This window comes from Vulpes lagopus, chromosome 23, assembly GCF_018345385.1.
Source record: "Vulpes lagopus strain Blue_001 chromosome 23, ASM1834538v1, whole genome shotgun sequence".
Taxonomy (NCBI): Eukaryota; Metazoa; Chordata; class Mammalia; order Carnivora; family Canidae; genus Vulpes; species Vulpes lagopus.
Window position 1 is genome coordinate 44,141,398 of NC_054846.1, and position 17,420 is coordinate 44,158,817.

Consider the following 17,420-nt stretch of genomic DNA (forward strand, 5'->3'; position numbering starts at 1 on the left):
ACAATTTTATGGTAACAAATACTTCAAAACCAAATGTCTAACAATAGGGGAAAACTGAATAAACTATAATGGATTTATTCAATGAACTAATAAACTCACTGCAAGTATAATTTTAATAACATTAAAAAAACTTCTTTTGTAGTAACTAAGAAAAAAGCAAGATACAAAATCGTATATAATGTGTGGTCAACTCTAAAAAGCAGCTACCTGTACATTAAAACGTGAGGTATAAAAAATGCTGGGAGTACTTAATTTTAAATTGTGGAATTATGGGTAGTTTAATTATAATTTTGTATTTTCCAGATTTTCCTTATTGTTATTATATTTTCTTATCGGATTATTGGCAAATAAAATAATATATAAGTTTTAAAACATTATTTTGGGATCCTGACTTGATTCCAGCCAAGAAAAAGTTAAGTCCACTATACCCTCACTCCTCCTACCATTGATTATAACTAAAAACTCTGGACAAAACACAAAATGCAACAACTTGAAAACTCTGAAAAACAAACAAGAGCAGATGATTTAGGGAGAGAAGTCAAAACTTAAGGAATGATCAGTACAATAATCTATATTCCTGCTTTGACCCAAGGCTGGGTCTGGGTCCCTGAAATACATAGTGGATACAGATGGCAGAGAACTCCAAGACAAAGTCTGTCTTTCCCTCTAGACGACTGGAAAATGGACTCCTGTGAACAGAGGAGTATGGAGGGAATCCTTCCTTTTTCCCTTCCCCAGTCCTGCTCAGAGATCACTTGTAGTCACAAGCTTGCACTACCTACCACAGCTGTGACACAGGCATTTAAAATCTGGAAAGAAAACCTATCTCTTGATTCAAAGGAATGGAGCTAATGAACCCAAGTGATCTAAAGAATGTGAGGCTATCAGCATTTCTCTTTCTGTCCCTATCTTCCCCCAAACTTCTCACCCATCCCCTCATTACTTAATCCCAAAGGCAGCCCAGATAGGCAGAACTGTACAACAGCACAGGGTGCTAAACTGAGCCAAACATTAGCCTTTTTTGCCAAAGAAACAGGAAAACAGAATCCTAGGAGTCAGAAAGTACTGAAGAACATCCAATGAGGAAAGACTGGAGAAGAGATCCTCTAATGCGGTATGTAAACACTACAAATGCCAGGTCTACCCCAATGTGCACTTTCATAACAGAGACAAAAGGAAACCTAACAAAGGTTTTGAGAACTAAGCTATGATCAAAACCACCACCCAAGAGCCAAATGAACCCCAGAGTGGGGAATGCACAAAATGGACACAAAACAGCACAGCAAAGCCTTGGAAAACAGAACAAACATTGAGCAAACCACTCATTGAAGTGGTACAAACCTAAATGGGTTCACTGCCGACTAAAACAAAGAAACAAAAGAAATCAACAATCTCAGAACTTTAAGAAGACTCAGAGTCTCATAAAATAATATTCCAAAAGTCCAGGATATAATCCCAACATATTCAACATAAAAAACATCAGGAAATTCTGACCAATTCACAAGGAAAAGAACAAACAACAGGGGCAAGCCCAAGATGTCTGTGATCTTTAAAATTAATAAAGATTTTAAAGAGGCAATTATAACTGTAGTAAATATGAACATATTCTTGAAATGAATTGAAAGAGCAAGGTCTCCCCAGAGATAAAGAAACCATAAAAAAGAAAGCACATTTACTAGTTTTGTTTTTCCTTCTTTATCTCCTTATGTTGACCCAGTAGCAAAACAAAAAAGAAATTTCTTTCACCATACACACACACATTAAAAAAAAAAATTCTGAAATTTAAAATTCTGAAACTCAAAAATCCAGTAGATGGTCTCAATAGCAGAATCAAGATGAAAAAGGACATTGTTAGTGAACTTGAGGACAGAGCAGCAGAAACTGTCCTCTCTGTTCTTCAGCTTAGATTTTTGTTTAATGAACACGATCTCAGGGGCACATGGGCAATATCAAAAAGACAAACATTTGTGTCATGGGACTCCTGGAGAGAGAAGAGAATGATAATGGTGCAGAAAAAAAATACTGGAAGAAATAATGGCCAACAGCATCCCAAATTTGGAGAAACATATTAATTTACAGATTTACTAAGCCCAGTGAACCTCAAATAAGATAAAGTGAAATAAAACCATAAATGAAATGAACAATTCCTTGAAAGAAACAAACTACCAAACTGAAAAAGATAACCTGAAGAGACCTACAACTACTTTTAAAATTTAATTCATAATCTCAATACTTCCAACAAAGAAAACTCCAGGCCCAAATGGTGCCACTGAGAAAGTCTACCAAATATTCCAGGAAGAAATCATAACAACTCCACAAAATCTCCCTTAGAAACTGGAAGAGGAAAGAACACATCCCATCGAATTATAGGCATCTGACATTACCCAGAGACTAAAACCAAAGACATGCAAGAGAACTACTGATATTGTTCATGAATATAGATGTCAAAATCCTCAAGAAAATATCAGATTATATGTGTGTATTTATTCACACACACACACACATACCCCATAGAGACATATATTATTTCATAATTAATTGGGATTTCTTCCAACAATACAAATCTACTTCAACCTTCTAAAAATAAATGTAATTTACCATATTCATAGACTACTGAAGAAAAAATCATAGGATTACATCAGTAGATACAGAAAAAAAACTGAAGAAATTTAATGCCCACTCATAATTAAGAAAAAAAATCATATTAGCAACATAACATGAGTAAAAGGGAATTCTCTTAACCTAACAAAGAGCATACACACACACACACACACACACACACACTAACATCTATAGCTAACATCAATCTTCGTAAGAGACTGGATGCTTTCACCTAAAATCGAGAAAAATGTAAAGATACCTGCTCTCACCGTTTGTGTTTCACATCTCATTCAGAGTCCTAACCATTGCAGTAAGATGAAAAAAAGAAAAGGCATACAGATTGGAGAAGAAGAAATGAAACTATGCCTATCTGTAAACAACATGATTGCTTATGTGGAAAATCTCAAGAAATCCTCATAAGAAGGTTCTATAAATAGTGAGTTTTAATAAGGTCACCAGAAACAAGGTAGAAATCCAAAAATTAATAATATTGCTATAAGGAACAATGAGCAAATGGAAAAAAATTTTAAGCACCATAACAGCAGCCCCCAAAATATTGAGATCAGTGAAAATTCATCAAAATATGCAGTATCTGTATGCCGAAAATTACAAAGCCTGATGAAAGTAAAGATGTAATTTTTTAAGAGATACATCATATTCATGGATTGAAAGATTCAATATTATTAAAATATAGATTATCCCAAATTTATCCAAAGAAATTGCATTAATATAATCAACATAACCCCTAAAAAATGCCAGGAGAAATTTTTTGTAGCTATCAACAAGCTGATTCTAAAATTTCTATGGGAAGACAAAGGAACCAAAATAGCAAAAACAATTCTGGAAAACAAAGTCAGAGGACTCATGGTACCTGATTCTAAGGTTTTCTATAAATATACAGTAATAAAGAGACAACAGTACTGTGAAAAACACACATGAAAGTGGAACAACAGAAAGATACTAGAAGTACAACCACACAAATACAATCGATTTTGATCAGAATGCAAAGGCAATTCAAAGAAGGAAGAGTTTTTTCCATAATTAGTGTTGGAACAACTGAACATCCATATGCAGAACAGAAACAAAAACACCTTGCCATATACTCTACATCTTATATAAATATTAACTGACAATAGATGATCAGATCTAAACGTAACTTGTAAAACTATAAAATTTTTATAAGAAAACATAAGAGGAGGTTTTTGGGACCCTGAGTTAGGCTAACAGTCTTTAGCAACAGCATCAAAACTGCAATCTAAAAGAAAATACAGGGATCCCCGGGTGGCGCAGCGGTTTGGCGCCTGCCTTTGGCCCAGGGCGCGATCCTGGAGACCCGGAATCGAATCCCACGTCGGGCTCCCGGTGCATGGAGCCTGCTTCTCCCTCTGCCTGTGTCTCTGCCCCTCTCTCTCTCTCTGTGACTATCATAAATAAATAAAAAATTAAAAAAATAAAAAAATAAAAAAATAAAAGAAAATACAGTTAAAGTGGACGTCAAATTTAAAACTTTTACCTTGGGCAGCCCCGGTGGCACAGCGGTTTAGCGCCGCCTGCAGCCCAGGGCATGATCCTGGAGACCTGGGGTTGGGTCCCACATCGGGCTCCCTGCATGGAGCCTGCTTCTCCCTCTGCCTGGGTCTCTGCCTCTCTCTCTAGCTGTGTCTCTATGAATAAATAAATAAAATCTTAAAAAAAAATAAAATCAAATCAAACTTTTACCTCTGCAAAAGCCTCTGTTAGGAAAGACAAGCCAAAGACTGGGAAAAATTATTTTCAAGTCACATAACGGACAGAGAACTTTTACCCAAGGTATAGGAGAAGCACTTAGTAAGAAAACAACCTTTTTTTTTTTTTAATGTTCAAAAGGTTTGAACAATTCACTGAGAATATACAGATAACAAGCACAAAGATGTCCAACATCAGTCATTAGCAACATGTAAATTATAACTACGATGAGATACCACCACATAACTATTGGAATAGCTAAACCGAAGGGGAGGCAGGGGAGGAAGAAAGAAAGAAAATACCAAGTGCTAACAAAGAGGGAGAGAAACCGAGATGTTCATACTTTGCTGGTTGGAGTAGTTCAAACTGTTACAGTCACTTTGAAGATGAAACAAAAACAGTCTGTCAACTTCTTATAAAGCTAAATATACATTTACTCTATGATCCAACAATCACAGTCTTAGGTATTTATGTCTATTTAAGAGAGACAAATACTTACATTTACATACAAATTTATATGCAATGTTTACAGCTGCCTATTCATAACTGCAAAAAAAAACAGAAACATCCTAGATGTCTCAACTGGTAAGGGAGTGAGCAAACTATGGTACATACATACAGTGGAATGTTACTCAACAATAAAAAAGGAACTACTGATAAAACAGTTTAGATGAATCTCAAATGCATCCTGTTATCTGAAAAAAGCTCAAATGTAAAAGACTGCATAGGAGTCTATTTATACAACATTATGAAAAATGCAAAATTATACGGAAAACAAATCGGCAGCTAGAAGCAGGAGGAGGATTTAACTTCAAAGGGACATAAAGGAATTTGGGGAAGGGAAGAAATTATTATGAACCTTGTGCTGCTGCAATTTGCCATAATTCATAGAACAATCACATCAATAAAGTGACTTTTAACATATATATTTCAGGAATGCCTGAGTGGCTCAGCTAGTTAAGCATCCAACTCTTCTTGATTTTAGCTCAGGTCTGGATCTCAGGGTCATGAGATCAAGCCCCACGAAGGGGGCACCATGCTCAGCAGGGAGTCAGCTTGAGATTCTCTCTCCCTCTGCCCCTCTCCCAAATAAATAAAATATTTTAATTTTTTTTAAATACCACATATATAAGTTTAAAAATAAGTAATTTTCATATCCTACATCTCCTGTTGCCTTTCATTTAGCTACAGTTCTCTCACATCTTATAAGAAAATGCAGTAATCACATTTGGTACAAGGAAACCAATAAGCAAGCATACACACATCAAGCACTTAATCACAATTCCTTGGTTCATTAATTATGTATATTTCTGTTTCAACTTCCTAGAAAGCAGTGGAGCAAAATATATGTATTAGTAGAACTAGGATCAAGATGCCTAAATATAAAGGCCTGTTTTCATCTTAGTCTGGGGCTCTGCAAACAGTAATGCTTATTTGTTTACCACTGGAAAGGCAAAGCCAGGATAAATAAAATATTTCATTAAAAGGGTGAGTTTTCATCTAACAGAAACAAGAATTTCAAGCTTCTGCCTGTTGTTGAGAATTGAATAGGGGTGACAGAGGAAAAGTCAATGTCATCAGAATTTCTCCCCAAACATGTTTTACCGTTGCAATTCTGCTTTAAGCATTACCTGAGATAACAAAACCTACAGAATTTTATCTGCTTTCTACACACATCCATAGCCTTTGAAATAAAAAACACACCACACACAAAAAAAAAAAACAGAGTCAACTGACAGAAATGAGTAAGAGTTATTACAAAAGTGAAGCCTTTTTAATTTTTGTAAAAAAAAAAACTATTGATAGCATTGAAATAAAAGTTATTTTAAGATTGAAACCTTTTTCATATACCTTTTGTTAAAAAAACAACCTCTTATTATGAGAAAGATCTTTTAGTTAATCAATCAATTGCCATTATTGCAAAAGAATGCTTATCAGTCTGGCAATGACATCACTGTAACCATAACACCTCCATGTGTGGTCCTCGGCAGTATGCTGCTGGCCTCTCCACATCAGGGGAAAGCTGAGCCTTTATTTGCAGGCTACCTGAATTTCAGGAGGGGTTGGGCTGGCAAGATCAGGAGCCTACCATTTAAAAAGTCAATGTAACAATAACAAACCAGATGAAACAACTGCCCTTCCTTGGGTAGAAAGGTTTATTCTGCATCCTTGCAATACAAGGTGCAAAGTACGAATCTTAGGATGTTGCTCTGAAGAGTAAGAGTGACAGACAGGAAAGCAAAGACAGGCAAATCAACGGAAGCAGACACGAAGTAAGACAGATTCCTAGAGAAATGCTAGGGATTAGTGCATTAGGCTGTGCCTTCCTGACTCTAATCGGCAGGATTCTCTTCTGCACAGACTCCAGGGTCAATGGTGAAAGACCCTCAGGGCTCCACTGCAGATTTTGATTTGGGGAGAAGAGTGCTTCTCATTTTCTTTTCCACTTTTGCCTCCAATGGTCAAAATACCAGCTTGGTTTTAAATGTAGGAATTAATCTCTAATAGGAAGATATAAATAGAATGCCATGAGTTCGAATGTCGACTACACTATCAATGAATACATTGTAACAGTGGAGTTGCATGAAAATGAATATTGACCTTCATCTAAAATTTTTTGGCTTACCCTAACTTAACGCTTTAGCTGTTTTATAATCGGAAGTGTTGGCAAGTCAGGACGATGAGTAGCACCTACTCCACACCAGGTTTTAGCATCCATTAATTCATTCAATCCTCACTACAATGTGGTGAGGTAGGTATTATCTCTTCCCTACAAAAGAGGGATCTGATCCAAAAAGGTGGAGTTATTTGCCTCAAATTAAAGAGTTAGTATGAAATAAGGCCTGAAATCGAATACCAAGTATGATTGGTACGGCATGAGTTTCTCATCCCAATCTGACTCCATTAAACCTAAGGGTATAGAAGGCTAAATTTGGATAGATTTTTCTAACACCAAAGCATAATGTCTGAATGTAATTCTAAGAACTGATGAACTACAAGTAGAACACAAGACAACATGAATGAACATGAAGACACTAAACTGAAGCAAGCCCATCACAGAAGGACAATTCTACTTACTTCAGTTATCCAGTCATCAAACTCATAGAAGCAGAGAGTAGAATGATGGTTGCCAGATACCAGCGGGCGACTGGAATGAGGAGTTGCTATTATTATCAAGTTTCACGTACAAGATGAGTAAGTTCTAGACATTGGCATACAATACTGTGCCTACAGGTAACAATACTGCATTGTAGACTTAAGAATTTAAGACGGTAGATTTCATATTAAGTGCTCTTACCACAATAAGAATATAAAAAAGAAATTGGAAGAAGTTATGCCTTCTTGAACATTCATGCAGACAGGACAGAAAAAAATAGAAGGAAACTAAGACTCTGGCATCAGAGAAAATGGTATTGAAAATCCAACTCTGCCACTTTCCAGGCATTTAAATCTTTCTTAGGCTCAACCCTCTTATCACTAAAATGGGAATTATAATACTTCTTAGGGTTGCTGTCAGGATTAAAGCATGTATGCAAACACCTGCCAAGGTACCCAGCACACAGCAAGGGAGCAGTATGTATTAGTATTCTTCCTATACAGCATGGAATTTTCCCAAACTTCTTCAAAATGTATAAAAATGCTAGAGCCAGGGCCTCTGAATAAGAATCTAATGTCATGGGGAAGGGAGGGGGGAATCCAATGTCATAAGGATAATGGACGCTCAGACCAAGAAAAGTGAACTGAGTGAAGATAATAAGTAGCACGTAACTGCTGCCTTTATAAACACTTTCAAACAGAGCTTCAGACTGGCCCCAAGTCTTTCCTCTCCAGCCTACCACTCTAACTCTAGCCCATAAATGGTGTAAAGCTGTTCCATATCTGACAGCGGCTCAGCATCCCACATGCAACAGCAGCACACATGATCCGGTCCTGACGCTACTGCTGAGGCCCTATCACCGAGTTGCACCACATCTCAGCAGCAACAGGCCACTGCCGTCATAGGCTGCTGTTCACATAAAAAGGAGGATGGCAGGCAAAAAGTTTGGTTGTTTTGTTGTTGTTGTTGTTGTTGTTTTAACAGCTAAGTATCTACAGTTTCCTCCTCTGATAGTCGCTGAACACCATGACTGTGTCCAAAACTCCTGCACTGTGCAGGAAAGGAGACAGGAAATGCTCAAGGGCTTCCCTCCTTCCTCCCCTCTGGCCTTCATTACCTCCCACCTGCCAACACAGAGCAAAGCACTACGCTCAGTGTGAACCACACACTGTATTATTCCTGGGTAGGGGGGCTGAATTGGATGTTTTCAAGATATAGTGATGGATACGTGCTTACTAATTTAATGTTGGGTCACCCTTCTCAAATGAGGGATAAGGAAGGAAATCCAAATCCTCCTGAGGAATATGTAGAAGTGACTGCCTTATTATGATCTTAATGAGTTTTTCTCTCTAACAAGGGAATTACCATAGTTACTGCCTTTAACATTTAGGAATGCCCTCTCGGTTCAGTTGGAAGAAAGATGTTCAAATGCAATAATACTTATGAAAATATTAACTTATGAAAATATTATAATAATACATGGGGGTTTTCCTCCCCTGATTAGTTCTAAATATATGTTCTTTAATAAAATGCTAGACAATTATATGTTAACATTGTTTGAGGGAATGACCTTCTATTATGAATAAATGTAACTGAAAATGCTACTATATTCACATAAAATATGAATATGAACTTTGCTCATAGAGAACATGTTTTTACTTAAAGTCATAATTTCAAGAATGCACACTTCTTATACACATATGCACACTTCTTATACACACATAATTACCTTTCAGAATCTTGGCCTTATATTCTAATTGCTTCACAACAAATTTATCAACAATGTTAATCAAGATGCTACCTATATCTAAACCTAAATGTTGTAAATTTTCAAAACACAATTACATGCATATATTTTAAAAAGATGGCAAAAAGCATCATCCCAAGACCTCACATTTATATTCCAGAAAATCATGATAAACTGTCAAATAAGTGTTAAATGTTGTTAAAATGTTAGAATTGAGTCATTTGGATCAATGTGGATACATAATTACATATGTCTACATGTTCAGATCAGCATGAATGGTCTCATTAGAAAAAAATGTTTAATTTCACAATGTTGCAAAGCTACATTTTATCTTTAAAAAGAACTACATACCACTGTATTAAGCCAATTGGCATTGACAAGTTCAAGTCTACAGTCATAAAATGTTACCTTAAATAGGATAGCAGTCCCTTTCAATTCACAAAGACAATAATATGGTCATATCAAATCTATAGTGTCAATAGGTTTATGATCACAAACACTTGATGAGCTGAACATTGTACCTACCCTTCAATAATGCTTGCAGTGTGACAGGGCCTGACGGTTACCATAGTGATCATGAGGCAGCTTCTGATTTATTACCCTGTTCCCCAAGACTGTGATGGCTCTTCGGCTATACCTTCAGCAGCAATTTCAGATTTGAGAGCTACACTATGATAAATGTCCACTATCTGAAATATATACTCAACAGAATGTAACCTTGGAGAGCAGTGCTTTAAATGCAAATTGCCAGCTTTGCCTTCCTCTTAGAATATGAAAGAGTGATTCCAAAGCCATGAAAAAGACAGACCTCTGCCCTCTGACACACACATTCTGATCCTTAGGGACTGTCATTGTCAGGGATACCACCCAGTGAATGCTTAAGCAGTCTGAAATAGAAAATGAGGCAATAAATCCTGCTGAAGCTAGCCCAAGTAGCACATTGATTACAAAAGCAGGCATGCGTCTAAGCAATTAGTGAGACATTCAGCTATGTGGCACCAAATGTTCAATGTATTTAGAAAGTTATCACCACAGGTCAATAGATTATGTCATTTCACCTCAACTAATTGACACAGCTAACGCTTTCACACAGAACCCTGAAAAGAGCATTTAGGGAATGAATCTCATAGTCAGGTGTCCATTTGCCAACGCTTTCTAGTTATACCTGCCAAAGGAGGAGTTCTTACTTAAAAAAAAAAAAAAAACAAAAAAAAACACCACCACCAGGTTTTATCTGATTTTTGCTTTAAGAAAACACATCACATGTAATACAGCAATTTGTCACAAGTGTTTGTCATTCGACTAGCTAATACATAGGTAACTGCTGTGGTCACTACACATGTGAATTAACATCCTTGAAAGTTTAGGATATAGATAGTTTCATTCCCTTACATTGTTTCTATCTATTCTTTCATCTGACTACATGGCAATGAAATACTGAGAGAACATGGCCTTTCAAGCTTATCAAGCTCATAAGCATCATACGTTAATTTGTGTATTAGCAAGTCCCACGTGGAACCTAGTTATTGATTCTACTATCTAAATCCCTTGCTCTAACAGGAAGAATATTGCTTTTAGGGATAAATAAAACAATCCCCACCATCACTTATGTTCAGTTCTTAGATCTCGGTTTGCGGGAATCTTTCACAAGGACGAAAATTCACACAGTATTTTTTCAGCACAAATGAAAATCAGGTTCCTTTTTGCAGGACTAGTATTAAAGCATAACCACCATGACAGGGCGAGCTTTTCCTGACTCACAAAACTCAGGAATGGGATGTACTTTCCACTTGCTACTTCGTTGATTCATCAAATCTCTACAATTCCTGTCTGAGCAGTACTTTAATGGGGTCCCCATATATCACTGCTAACTTACAGACTTACTTGATACTACCTTTTGTTTACTGGTGAATGGGATGGAGAAGATCAAATAAGACAAAAGACTTTTCTTTTTTAATAACTGGAACAGAAATATTTGCAGAATATTTTAAGGAAGTATTTTCAAATTTCATATCCTTTATCCCTGTCAAGTACTTAGAGGGGAAGGGGAAGAGGGGCAGAAATGGATTACTTCAGTGATCTGATTTTTGTACTTAACATTTAACATTTTAATGAAAACTACCTAACTACCCGCTATGCCTCCAGTTCCTCATAGAAAATGGTTACATATCAACAGGCAGAACAAGCTATTTATCTGACTCTGATCTGTGTTCCCACAACTAGGACTTCACAGATACCTTGTAGGACTAACCACTTTGTGATTAGTATCTTTGTATTTCAAATCAGATACATAAGACAGAGAATTCATATTCTAAGGTATTAACAAGTCACAGATATAAGCATTCAGAATAGGATATTTCATTAGTTTAAAAAACTGTATACATAAATTTGATAATAAGAAGTCCCAAAGTTAGGGGTGCCTGGGTGGCTCAGCGGGTGAGCACCTGCCTTCCACTCAGAGCGTGATCCTGGGGTCCTGGGATTGAGTCCCGAATCAGGCTCCCTGCATGGAGCCTGCTTCTCCCTCTGCCTGTGTCTCTGCCTCTCTCTCTGTGTGTATCTCATGAATAAATAAATAAAACCTAAAAAAAAAAAAAAAAAGTCCCAAAGTTAGAAATTTTGATATGCCTCACAGCACTTCTACTGTGGAACAGGAATAAGTTAGGCAAATACGTAATTTGTAAGCTGGCTTAACTTGTGCAAACAGTGAACTAATATTTTCTTACAGGTCTCTACTCTGCTAATGTCCTTAAAGTTAGGGCTTCAGCCCCAACATTCTCAGAACCTGGTCATCCAAACCCACTTTATGGGTCCCAATCCTCATCACTAACATAGCAGCTCCACCTTCACACCCAAAACCAGAAAACAAGGAAAATACAAATGTTTTATTCAGCACCTCTTTATGCTGTTCTCATTTCCTTTTACCACATGTACGGCCTTGAGTATAGTGAAGACATGTGATTAAAAGTATCATGGAAGGCAAATCTACCAATCCCTTCCTGTTACTTAATTCTGAATCAATTAGATCATCACCTATCCAGACCCAGTGCTAGAAAAGAAAAAAAAGCCAAAAAAAAAAAAAATTGTTGACTGAGGTCCCCAGTCTTCAACACATTCTGTTTCAGCAGCTCCTGTGAATCCTAGCACTTTACTTTTCTTACCTACATAGCCCACTAGGAGTTAACGATTGTCAGCCAGGCAAGAGTCATTCTGGCCCAGAGGTCAGCAATCTTATTAAATCCCTATGCCACCACTGGGACATAGTAATGCCCACACTGCTCCGTGCAAGGCAGGGGGAAAAATGATTGAAGAAGGACTTAGAAAAGCCAGAGGGAAAATGAAAGGAGAATAGAAACTAGATGATAGCAAGTGGTAGAGAGAAAACACCAAATACTTCCACACCTAGGCTGTTCTTATCCTTCTTCTAAGAATTCACCAATCAAAGAGGCATTTGGTGTAATTAAATAAATATCACAACGGGGAAACTCCTCTAAAACAACCTTACATTTTTGTAATCGATGTCATTCTACTGTGAATACACTGTCCACACCCAGAAGTACTGGTGTAGTCATCCTCTGGCATTTTGCAGACAAGTGTTAAAAGTCTGCAAGTACAAAACATATTGACATTTATTTTTATAATGGCAATGCTCCAAAATAGAATGAATCATTTTTCATTTTAACAAACAGAATTGGGCTGGAGCAAATGCATGGGATATAGCTTCTCATTTTTAATCTCATTTATGTATGCTAAATAGATTATTAAACAATCTTTCTGGCATTAAGTCTCAGCTATGCAATTTCAGATTTATGTCCATTCTGTTTGTAAACGTTTATATTTGAAGGAAAACTCACGATCATTGAATTGTTGTAAAGATCACAATAGTAGGGGTACCTGGCTGGCTCAGTGACTTAAGTGGCTGCCTGCGGCTCAGGTCATGGTCCCGGAACTCTGGGACTGAGCCCCATGTTGGGCTCCCTGCTCAGCGGGAAGTCTGGAGTCTGCTTCTCCCTCTCCCTCTGCCTCCCCGTGCCCATCCCCACTCATGCACTCATGCATGTGTTGCCCTCTCTCTCTCTCAAATAAATAAATAAAATCTTAAAAAAAAAAAAAAAAGATCACATTAGCTGATCCAGAGGCCCAGTGACCATTTTCAACACACTACAAATATAAGAAAAGGGATATTTGCTTCATTGTTTAAAGTTTTTACTTCACGACATACAACTTCACTTATTTCAAGAGGAAGCCCCTATTACTACTCTATGCCCATGTTGTCCATGATTTAATTGCGTATTAACAGAAGAGATGTAACCAACGTAAAGATATAAGATAGTAAGGGGGTCCAGTGATGGAATGTGAGAAGGAGCTGAAAGCTTGTAGTTATCCAATCTGAGAAGCTGACAACTCAAGAAGGGAGATACATGTGATGGGAATTAGACAAGCTCTTGGTGGTTCCAGGTATCACAGAGTAACAATGGGTAAGAGGTTTAGGCAGAGGACAATAAAAATAAGGGAAATTTTTATTCTGAAAAAAAAAATCAGCATTATTTAAAGATAGAAAAAGCTTTGTACATTGGTAGAGAAGGATAATCTAGAAAGAACACCTGAGAAGAAGGTGACAGAAAAAAATTTAAGCTTAAGAAAAATAACTCCATAACATCTCAGGTCTTTCTGGACCAGATAGACTACGCTTAGTCGCTGGAAATATCATTAGCCAAGAATAGAAAAATGATATACTCTCCTCTGACACACCCTAAGGACTAATTAGCTACCCCGTTATTACTTGCTGCCAGTGCCAACTGGTCAACTACAGAAGTTATTAATTAATACTTATTTCCTTTTTTTACAGAAATACGGTTTTAGTCAAAATAGGGCTAAGCAAATGAACAAACCAAATGCTCTCAACATTCAATATGGCACCAAACACAAGCTCAAATGTTTCATATCCCTTTCCTTCTCCATATCCTGAGGCCATTTTCCACTGGCAGAAAAGATGGAACAGAAACAGAATAAACGCAACAGAAGAACTGCCTCTGATCTCTCAAATCAGCAACAAGCCACTTTGGTGCCCCTTTGGCTAACATCACAAGTCGCTTTAATATCATGTAATTTTCTGCAGTTCCCATATAAACAATCCTTGAAGTGGGGCAAAGGGGGAAAGTGCTTGAGGAACTAACTGGTCTTTCCTCACTGGTGTCACCGTCCTGTGACAATTTCTGAATATTCTACTAAGTAACATGCATGATACGCATTTGTTAGCTGTTCCATGGTGGAGAAGCTGGACTACATGTAGCTTTAAGTTCCCTTCCAAACCTAAGAGTCTATAAGCTCATACAAATTGGAAACTAAAGCTGAATTAAACTGTAAATAATATACAAAATCTGAAGAATTTTGAAATACTGGTTTTTCCCTCTCCCTGGGAAAGCAGAAATTGTTATAATTATTTATTTATTCATTATTTATGGTCCACCTACTATTCAATATTTATGGAGTACCTGGACATTATTCCAGAAACCGAGCATGTAGAAATAAACTCAAGAAAGCCACTGCCCTCAGAAGCTTATATTCTAGTGACACATTTAAACAGTTCTTAAAGTACTTGACCCATGAAAAACTTAAACCATTTTAAACATTCATTTATAAAAGCCACACAATGTATATACTTCATGTAAAATATGATCTCAGAAGTTGGAAAAAACAGAATTATATGGAAAGTTAATAGATTATACATTAGATGGATCAAAAAACATATATAAGGAAATACTAAAAAGCTAAAGAACATCATTCTGAAGTCCAGATGTATGGCCCCATAAGGCACAGATCATGTGATCTATGGGATCCACTCCCTATGAATGCTTTTCTGTTTATTATAAGCTTTTAGTCATCAGGTAAGCATTGGATACCTAATATATTCATTCTACCATTTATTCATTCTGCTTATTATGTGCAAGTTACTAGGAGGGGGAGGGATCTTCCTTATCTTTTATATATAAAAGACAAGAACCCATGTTCAAGAAGCTCAGTATACTAGCCAAGTTTAAACAAATATACAAATTCAAAAATCATAATACAGTAAAAATAAATTACCATAAGAAAGTTTGATAGTACTGGGTAGTACAAACTGCTGGAAAGAAAAGTGAGAGGCAGATTTTGGAGAGCCCTGAATAGCAGCAGGCTAAGACAGAGCTCAGTAGTATTCAAGGTGTAGGTCGGAGGTCTGCATCAGAACCCAGGTCAGAGAATGAGAGATCAGAGCCCCAGACCTCACCATCCACACACAGGGCCAGGTAATGCCAGCAGAGCTCAATAGGGAATTTCCCAAAGAAAGGCAGAATGTGGATCCCAGTACCAGCATTAAACAGCAAGTCTAGATACAGGCCATAGTCAGGGAGGATGAGGGCAGGCAGGGCCTGGATCCTGTAAGATGGGGCAAAGAACCATTACTGAGTCCCCAGTATGATAAGAATATACACTCAGCTAGCTACTGGGTTCAGAGTCTGTTCACTGGAGAACCTAGTAAACAGAACTCAGCCACTGTAAACAGCAGGACCAGTATCATGATTAATTTTATGCTAAGCCAATCAAGATAATTGCCTAGGTTTCTGAAATTCCCTCTAAGAGATTCCCCTCAGTGACTAGGCTAAATATAATCCTACAAACAAGAGCTGAGGAGTCCCAGCTATGGAACGGAGATTGGAATTAGAGGAAGCCAGGGTCCAGGGGTGTCATGTCAGCTGTCCTGAAAGAACTCATCTTCTAATAAGTTGAAGGATAAAACTACTATACTATATGTGGAACATAGCAAATACAAGGAGATAGAATTTCTCCCCAAGAACTGTGTAATTTAAATTCATATGAAATTCAGAGCAAAACTCATCTATATTTTCCTTTTTTTTTTTTTAAGATTTTTATTTATTTGAGAGAGAGAGAGCCAAAGAGAGAACAGAGGCAGGTGGAGGAGCAGAGGGAAAGGGAGAAACAGGCTCCCTGCTCAGCGGGAGCCCCAATGTGGGGCTTGATTCCAGGTCTTGGGATCATGACAAGAGCCAAAGGCAGACGCATAACCGACTGAGCCACCCTGGTGCCACAATATTCTCCTTTAAAATATTCAGTCTTGGAGAATTACCAGAAGATTTGTGGTCTTGCTAACTAAGAAAAGAATATGTATTTATCTCATGGAGAAAATAATTTAAACTAGTAAAGAAAAAAATGACCATGAGCAAGTAACTTAGTATCACCAAACCTTCTACAAATTAAACAGAATAGGGTCATTGTGAGCATTAAATGAGATAATAAGGAAAGAGTTCATTCATATACATATTAGCCTAGCTCTTACAAGTGTATTTGATTGAGTATTCTGTGCCAAATGCAAAATGTACTATGTTATAATTAAAAAGGAATGTAAAATAAAGAATACATTGTAATAGGGAAGAAGAGAAAAAAGTGCCGATTAAGATGCACCACCACTAAGATACATCCTGATTTAAGAGATCTTAAAATGTGGAAAAATAGGTGTCAGCATTAAAGAAAAATTATACTAACTAAAAGTAATTAAATTAACAGCTTCTTTTAAATTCAGGACCACACCTGAAGGGAAATTATCCCTGCTAGTATGCTAGCAGTGAGATTAACTCCATCATTACCTTAATCACAGGACACAACTACAGCAGGACGCAATGTCAATTTCAGCAGCACATAAACTGCCATACTGGCCTTGAACGGGACCTCGGGAGAGTAACCTTCTTGATAAGATTCTGATTTTGTACCTTCTCTGATTCCCCTTCCCCTAAGAGACAATTACTCCCATAACAATCTGCACATGTGTTTGTTTTCCTTCCAGTTAAGAAACTATGGGTGCTTTAAAAGCTTTTAAGAGCAAAATTATCTTACTGACTTCTGAATCCTAGCTTTGTATCTGTCTGAAGAATGGCTAATGTAGGACTCCTTACGACATCTGAAACAACCAACACAATCAACTTATGACGACCATCAAGATATATCTGTAAAAGGTAGAAGGTAAGCAGGACACAAGATCTGCAAATAACCTAATTCACATTTTTCAACCCCAGCTGCTATGAACTGAACTGTCCCCTTCAAAATCCATATATCGAAGCCCTAACCCTCAACATTTGGAAATGGGACCTATGGAAGGTAATTAAGGTTAGATAAGTCATGCGGGCGACACCTCATGTCAGGATTAGTGGCTTTTTTTTTTTAAGATTTTATTTATTTATTCATGACAGACAGAGA

At 37.2% G+C, this 17,420-nt stretch overlaps 1 protein-coding gene across 4 annotated transcripts in view; it reads right to left on the reverse strand.

Annotated features, from left to right (window-relative positions):
- Positions 1–17,420, reverse strand: part of NAV3 (neuron navigator 3) — an 830,862-nt gene that overhangs the window by 785,206 nt on the left and 28,236 nt on the right. Inside the window, exon 1 of one of the 4 annotated variants that reach the window (XM_041738592.1) lies at positions 4,115–4,149. The exons of the other annotated variants lie outside the window; for them this stretch is intronic. The gene's annotated coding sequence lies outside the window, so the exon portion shown is untranslated. Of the gene's footprint in view, positions 1–4,114; positions 4,150–17,420 lie in introns of those variants that run through there. 4 annotated transcript variants of the gene reach the window in all.